We start from the raw sequence: 7,792 nt of genomic DNA, 5'->3' as shown, positions 1-7,792 counted from the left end.
GAAGGTGTTCCTGCTCAAATTAGAGCAAAGGGAGCTACTTAAAAATCTGGGGTGGGGGGAGCATGGGGGAGGTACACAGTACTGCTTTTACGTGGTAACTTATATAATCCTTAAAAAAATAAAAAACAACTTTTGTATCTTCTGCCTAATATTTGTTTCTTTTTTTAAAAATTGCCAGCCATAATGAGTGGCCCCCTAAATTCCTCCCTGCCCCCAACACAGATGTGAATGAAGACTTCACAGTCTCCCCATTAGTTTGAGATTGGTGCCAGTACTTGAGGGGAGGGGAGGAGAGCTTTACCTGCATACTGGACTTAAGACCAGTTCAAATAAAAGTGCACACGTGAAAGAAAGAAAGAAACTGTGGGGGAATGGGAGTGGGGAAGTTAAACAAGCTCCTTTCTCGCCAACTTCATCCCACCGCTTCCCCTGCCCAGCACACAGAGACTGAATACAAGTGGTGCTGCAGGGTATTGGAGTGAGGAGGGGAATGTCTTTGGGGGAAAAATTAGTACAGTTGTAATACTTGATCAGATTGCAAAAAACAAAGAGGAGTGAGGTGAGGAAGCTAAAGGCTTTCTAAACTTTTGGTCAGGGTGATTCATCTGCCTATATTTTCATGTTAGAAATCAGCACTTGTTCGGATTTGATCATCTTAAAGAGCTCATGGGGAATTTTGGTGCCCCTTGGGAGTACTGAGAAGCTGAGACTCTTACAGGGTATGACAATGGATGAGTCAGAAGGAGGGACTTAAACCACAGGTCTTTCCTGACTCCAAGATCAACACCACCAAGCTGTCTCTCTCATCACTAAGAGTTCAAAATCTCCCACCTAGCATTTAAAACATTTATAGCCTTCTACAGGCAGGATATTAGTTACTTTTTCTTGTCTTCCTTCATACTCTTCCCTGTCACCCTCTCCAGACAAACTGGTTTTCTAGTTGTTCATCAAACAAAACATTCCATTTCTTGCCTCCGTGCTTTGTACAAGGCTGTCCCTTGCCTAGCAATGCATTTCCTTTTCACCTCACACTCCTAGAATCACTATCTGCTTTTAAAAGCACATTTCAGATATCATACTCAACACAAAGCAGTTTTTGATGCCCCTTCTATCCTTCTTGAAATAGTTTTATATTTACTTACTTGAGTAAGAATTGTACTGCAGTAGAAGACAAACTCTTTGAAGGCAGGGCTGTAGTTTAGTAGGCACTTACAAGTGCTTATTTAATTGAACTGAAGGACCAAACTTTATTTTTGTTTCTTCGCCAGACCTAGCACAATGTAGATATTTAATAAAAAGCGGACTCAATAAAAATGAATGCAAAGAGATTGATTTATATGACTCTCTTTGCAAGAAAACCCTAACAAATAATTCAAATTTAAAAGACGTGGAAATATTTAAATGTTATTTATATTATAAAGGCAATTACTAGATAGCTCTATCACTGATAGATCACTGGGACTGGTGTTAAGAGGACCTGAGGTTCAAATCTACCTTCAGACACTAGTGACCTTGGCAAGTCACTTAACCTCTGTTTGCCTTAATCCACTGAGAAGGAAATAGTAAGCCACTCCAGTATCTTTGCCAAGAAAACCCATGGATATGTGCCGATGGGATCCTGATGAGTCAGACATGACCGAATAACAACACATGCATATTTTATTTGTATAGATGTGTAAGTATACACACCCAAACCACACTTACATTGAGTCCAGCCACAATGTACTGAGCAGCTGCCAAAGTAAGAATACTGTTTTTGGGCCTCGGGGGAGAAGAAAGTTATTAAAAAAATTTCCTCGGACAAATATGAAAATGCGAAGCAAGGGTAAAACAAGGCAGTTGCTTCAGGGACGGGAAGGACGGGAATCCTGCAAAAGAAAAGGACAGTTTTGAGAAAACTCCAGCAGACTAAAGGCCAATGCCATTTCTTATGCCATCCCAATTCTCATTCAAAATTCCAAAAGTGCTACAAAGAACTAGTTTTCATTTAACGCAAAACAAGCTCTTTTTACTGCCCGTCAGGAGCTATCCAATTTCCTTTCGTAGAATTTAAAAAACAACTTCGTTAAAGCCACAGACTACTGTTGGAGTCCTGCTAAGATCCCATTTCCTTCTGTGGCCCTCTTCATACTTGGGCTTTCCTTCTGGTGATTATCACCAATTATCCTGATATATTTTATTTGTACAAAGTTTTTGAAATGTTGTCTCCCTCATTAGACTGTAAGCATCTGGAGGGCACAGCTTTCACCCCCCCCCCTTTTTTTTTGTAATCTCGGCTCTTAGCACCGTACTTGGTTGACCAACCAGAGCCGTTCATAAACAACTGTCATAGAGCAACGCCACTGCTCTGAAGTTTCTTTTTCCTCATCCCTCACGCCATACCCTCCAGTACAGCAAGAGAACCCATGTTTCTAACAGAGCACATTATCTCTAACTGCAGCAGCTCTTGACCGTGAGCATCTCCGAGTTCCTCATTTAGATAAGGGCTCCTCTGTGGGCTATCCGTCTTTGCGGATCCCCTCCACCTCACTCCCCACTCCCACTATGAACTTTTCCCATGCCATTGGGGGAAAGTGGGCAAAACCCAAATGCTGATTTAGAAAGGCTGGAGAAAAGCTTCACCTAGTTCTTTTCTTCTCGCTTTACAAAGGGTGGCGGCTCTATCGCTACCGGATCCCTTTTCACAACTTTAAGAAGAGCATAGAATCTATCCGGGCACTGCCGTAGCTATGTAAGGAAGAGACAAGGGAGAAAAAAAAAATCTCTTGGAAAGTCTAGTATTCTACAGACACGGGGTGGAAAGGTAGTGGCTAGACAGTACAAGGAAATTTTCGTTGAAGACGTTAGTCTACCAAAGCAAAAGCGCTGCAATTTATAGTCTTAGAGCGCTGCCTGGGGGTCATGGACAAGTTATTAGACTTGAGCGTAGTCACGAGTCTATCTTTCTCAAGCCTGCATTTGAACCCAGGTCCTTTTGAAACGCAGTTCTCTATCCAGTGCGCCCCACAAACTCTAAAAATCATACGTCACATGGACTAGGATCCTGACATATTTATGAAATGGAATTGTATTTATTAGTGTTTTGGCTACTGCTCAATTCTGAACACATCTGACCTCAGTAGCCACATACCAGAGTAGCTACCTCTACAATGCGTAGAGTGCTGGACCTGAAAACCTTTGTTCAAATCTGGCTTGAGACACTTACAAGCTATGAAACTATGGGTGAATCACTTTATTTTCCGTTAGGCTGTTTTCTTATCTGTAAAACGGGGATAATTGCATCTATCTTACTGGGGTTTGGGGAGAAACAAATGAGATATTTGTAAAAAACGCTTTGCAAACCTTCAAGAGCTACATAAATGGTAGTTTATACTTTGGTGGTCCTAGGGAAGGGAAAAAGCAATGGCATCTTAACCAAAGAGGCTCTGTAAACATTTTACTAATTTTTATTTTGGTCTCACCTGAACGATTCCTATTCTTTATCTTGGATCGTGGAGTTCAGTGTTCCCACCACCTCGCTCAGGTATGTGACCAGCGAGGTGGGTGTCCCTGCTCCTCAGCTGAGGTCCACAGGGAGACGACCCAGGGAGTCCTTGACGTCCAACCGTGCCCCTGCCCGTGGAAGCAGCATCAGAGTGTCCAGGAAGCCCTCCCGGGCAGCGTCGTGGACTGGTAGAGTGAGGGTTGTTGGGTCTGGGGTGTGTTGGGCTCTGCTCCGTGCTGTAGCAGAAGCTCTGCCACGCGCAACACTGCCCATCATCATGACCTAGAGAACAAATGGCAGGGTTTGAAACACATTAACAAAGCAGCGGGGGGGAAATTCCTATATGGGTGCAAGGAATGAGATTTATTTCTATTTTATCTCTGTCTTACGTACAAAAAAGGTGCTTTACAATTTTTTTAAAGTGAAACTTAAAGATAGGATGAGACACAGCACAGATCAGTGTGTATGGGAGAATGTTGGGAGAATCAGTACTAGAATACAGAAATGGCGAAGAGGAAGTGAATTTAGGGCATGGATGTATGCATTCATTTTGTAGTACATCAGACGTATTAATAAAGCTGGAAATGTATTTTCTTGAGGCATTGTTACAGTTCAGAACAAAGACACTATTAATTTTAATTTTGATGTGACAAGGCTCTCTGACATAGGATGGAGACTCCATTAATCCATGTAGGATTATTCCAATTAACTTTATTTTGTGGGATCACAGAACCATTAAAGTGGCAAAGAATTGCCCCCTCCCCCCACCACATCTCATAACACTCATAGGATCTAAAGGTGTAGTATTTTTGAAAACAGATCAGCTATTGGGTGCTTGAGGAATCTAGACTCATGTAAATTGAATTAAATTCAGTTTAAAAATTTAGTAAAAAGAACCCAGATTTGTAGTCCAGAGGATCTGCATTTGAGATCCAGACGCAGATACTTACTATCTGTGTGGGCTAAGGTAATTCAAGTTTCTTTCTAGGATTCCAGTTTCCTTGTCAGTAAATGAAAACCCAGCCTTAGAGGACTCCCAAGTCCTTCCAGCTCTCAATCAAACTATCCCTAAAGTGGAACTCCTTATCCGAAGGATATTCAGGCAATCCAGTCACTCAGATGGAATAGATATATGAGGCAGAGTAGATGCAAGGCTATCTGAAGGAATTTATTTTCTGGTTGACAAATTGTATATTACTGTATTATACTGAACTTTACTGTATTGTACTGATATGTGAGTAGGCCCTATTTAATTTGCTTTTCCTTTAAAAAAAATCAAACTGTCATAGCTCTGGCATGAAGGTCTGTAATTGTCAAATTTCTTCAAATCTAAATATAATGTTCCAGTAGTGATTTTATACATTTGAAATAACTATGTTTGTACATATGGCACATGGTTTGGAAATAGGGTAGTTTTATAATGGAGGTTGGATATTAAAGTTAACATTATTTAAATTATGAAAATGCCAAATTTCAACTAAATGTTTCATAAATAACACGGGCTAAAAGATGAATTTTGGGGTTTTTGCTAGATCCATGCAGCAGAATGACTGTTCGAGTTGTAAGCTCTGCCACAGTTCATGCTTTTACTCTTGGTATGTGATTTTTCAAAACTTAATCTTGAAACTTAAAAAGAACCCTAATTTAATTTACTTTTTATTATTTAGCTATTATATTTTAAACTGTAGTTAAAGAATTTCTAAAGAGAATTGCTTTGAGTTATGGCAACATTGATGGAATAAATGTGGAATAACAGTCTACTGAGGTGATAACTTCAAGGACAATACTCATGGATTTTAATCTGAGGAGTTCATTTATAAACCAGTTTAATGGATTTTTAACTGCAGCATGCACACACAGCTCACAAAACTAATAGCTACAACAAAAAATAAGAGAATTTGGGGACTTGGAGTTGGACGCACAGACCTTAGGGAACCATAAAATTCAACCCCCTTATTACTTTAATTTGGCTATGTAAATACCAAATTAATTCCCAACTGGTTTACAAATATACCAAAGGAATTAATATTAATTGAAAATAGTAGTAAAGATATTGAAAATACCATTTAAATATTCATAGGAAATAGTAAAGTCATTGAACATTTTCTTTTAATTTTTCTTCTAGGTGGTAATCTAGGGAAGCAAATTAGATATTCAAAGGGGAAAAATGCTACGTTGCATTTACAATCATTATATCCCTTCTCATAAACTTTACTTAAATATTTATGTAATTCAGCTTACCCTCATAAAAAAGACAGAATAATACAATAATTGTGGGAAGTGTTTTTTTAAAAAACTCAAATTGTTTAAAAAACAACTTCAAAAAGATGTTTGCTTTCACTAATTGCTTCCAACATTATAGATAGCAGCCATCGCTAACCTACCCGACGTCTTGTTTGAATCCAAAAAGCTGACCATGTGGGGGTTACACCCAAGTTCTAGATGCCTTCGAGTTTTCTCCACTTTTAAAACGCCCATTTAAATATAGATTTTTTGAAGAATTGTGTTTTAATCATTATTTCAAAGCATAAAAGAAAATGCTACATTTTCTTCTTTCACTTTTCTTTTTTCAAAAGGCAGTTGTTTCAAAGTTCTCGCAAAAACTTTTTTCTAAAAGAAAATAGGTCAACATTTTGTTTCACTGACATACTTAAAATAAAATATTAAAATACATAAACACATTTAAAATCCAAACATTAACCGGGACAAATAATTTATAAGTGTGAATCGACAACCATAAAGTACTTTTGTAGATAATAGACACAGCTTCTGTTCGAGATCACATTTTGAAAATGAACGAATATAAGCATAGTATTTTGTCTCTCCCCCAATGTTTGATTATTTATCCACTTCAAAATAAATTCATGCACTACCCCATTCGGACCCACGATAAGCTAGACTTTTTATGAGATAATTTTCCATATCTAGCATTGTTAACACCCCTTCCCCTCCACTGCATTTTTATATCCTATAGATATTTTGGGGTCTGAAAATTTTTTTATTTGTGAATGAGGTCATTTGGTTTTTTGTTTTTGATGTCTATTTTCTTGGGTAGAACTGAAATAATTTCACGAGGAAATTAGTAAACTCTGAACTAGAATAATCCTAGGATCTTGAAAGGCTAACTAACAGTTTAGATTTGGGAGACAGTAGTGGAACCATAAGTGCTTTTTGCAGATTGGAGATAGCTTCAATCATACTCGCAGACACACACACACACACACAATTATTACTTTTGAGAACACAATTTTGAAAAGGAAAGATATTACTACTGCATTTCTCTGCCCCTCCTCAATAACCGATCATTTACCATCCAGTCATCCATCTTGCAACTAAAATATTTTCGTCCCGTCCCATCCTACACCTCAAATCCACAATAAGTTAGGCTTTATAAGATAACTTTTACAGTTATTATCGTTATTATTAAATCCTGTAGAAGGTTTTAAGTCAAGAAAAGATGTTTCATTTGTATACATATATACAAATTATTCCATCCATTGAATCATCTGGGATCCTTAACTATGTTGAACTACATTGTTTCTATTACATATTACTAAGAAACACACACCACTCAATTAGCGAATTATTTTTTTTAGATTACCATTTCTTTTAACTTTCCCCCTGCGAATAATTCGAATCAATATTTCATTCTTCAAAGCTTACGATGAATTCCCCTTTATATAGGGAGCTCCGTAAAACTCCTTCCCCCCTCTCCTCCTCTCTCCCTTCCACTACCCCCCATTCTCAAACACTTTCTTTCTCCTCTACCTGAATGGCGCTCCGGCCGAAGCGATTCACGACATTGGGGTCAGTGCCTGATTCAAGGAGCTCTCTTACTACCTCAGTCAGACCCTTAGCAGCAGCTTCTGTCAGTGTTTCTACGGAGAGATCCATACTTTCTCTGGATTGTGCCTTCTGTGCATCCTGGATTCTTTGCAGTACTCTGCAACCTCACAACTTAACCTCCGAAATAAATAAGCCCGATATCTCTCTCCTTCCAATTACCCTTCTTCCCCCAGCCTCCGTTAACTCCTCAACTCCTCCTTCCTTCTGAACAGTTCCTTCTGATTGAGGAACATTCACCATTATTTTTTGATCCTTTACCTCCGGTCCTAAAGGGGTGTGGGGCGGATCGGGGCTAGGCGGAGCAAAAGCAGGGAGGAGGGAGGTGGATGAATCGACAGAGATGGTGGAGATGGGGAAATTTGCCAAAAAATGTCGGGCTTTGTTCCCCAGGTCTCTAACTTTTCTTAACTATGTTTATGTAGAAGTCAGCTATATTGACATCTTGGAATCTCACTCTCTACT

The 7,792-nt window shown here is 38.9% G+C and overlaps 1 pseudogene; it reads right to left on the bottom strand.

The window, feature by feature from the left end:
• Nucleotides 1–3,472: 3,472 nt before the first annotated feature.
• LOC122735859 lies at nucleotides 3,473–7,407 on the bottom strand (annotated as a pseudogene).
• Nucleotides 7,408–7,792: the final 385 nt, after the last annotated feature.

The sequence above is a fragment of the Dromiciops gliroides genome, chromosome 1, assembly GCF_019393635.1.
Source record: "Dromiciops gliroides isolate mDroGli1 chromosome 1, mDroGli1.pri, whole genome shotgun sequence".
NCBI classification, from domain to species: domain Eukaryota; kingdom Metazoa; phylum Chordata; class Mammalia; order Microbiotheria; family Microbiotheriidae; genus Dromiciops; species Dromiciops gliroides.
The sequence above is the reverse complement of the archived record's forward strand: the minus strand, read 5'-3'. Positions and strand labels throughout refer to the sequence as shown.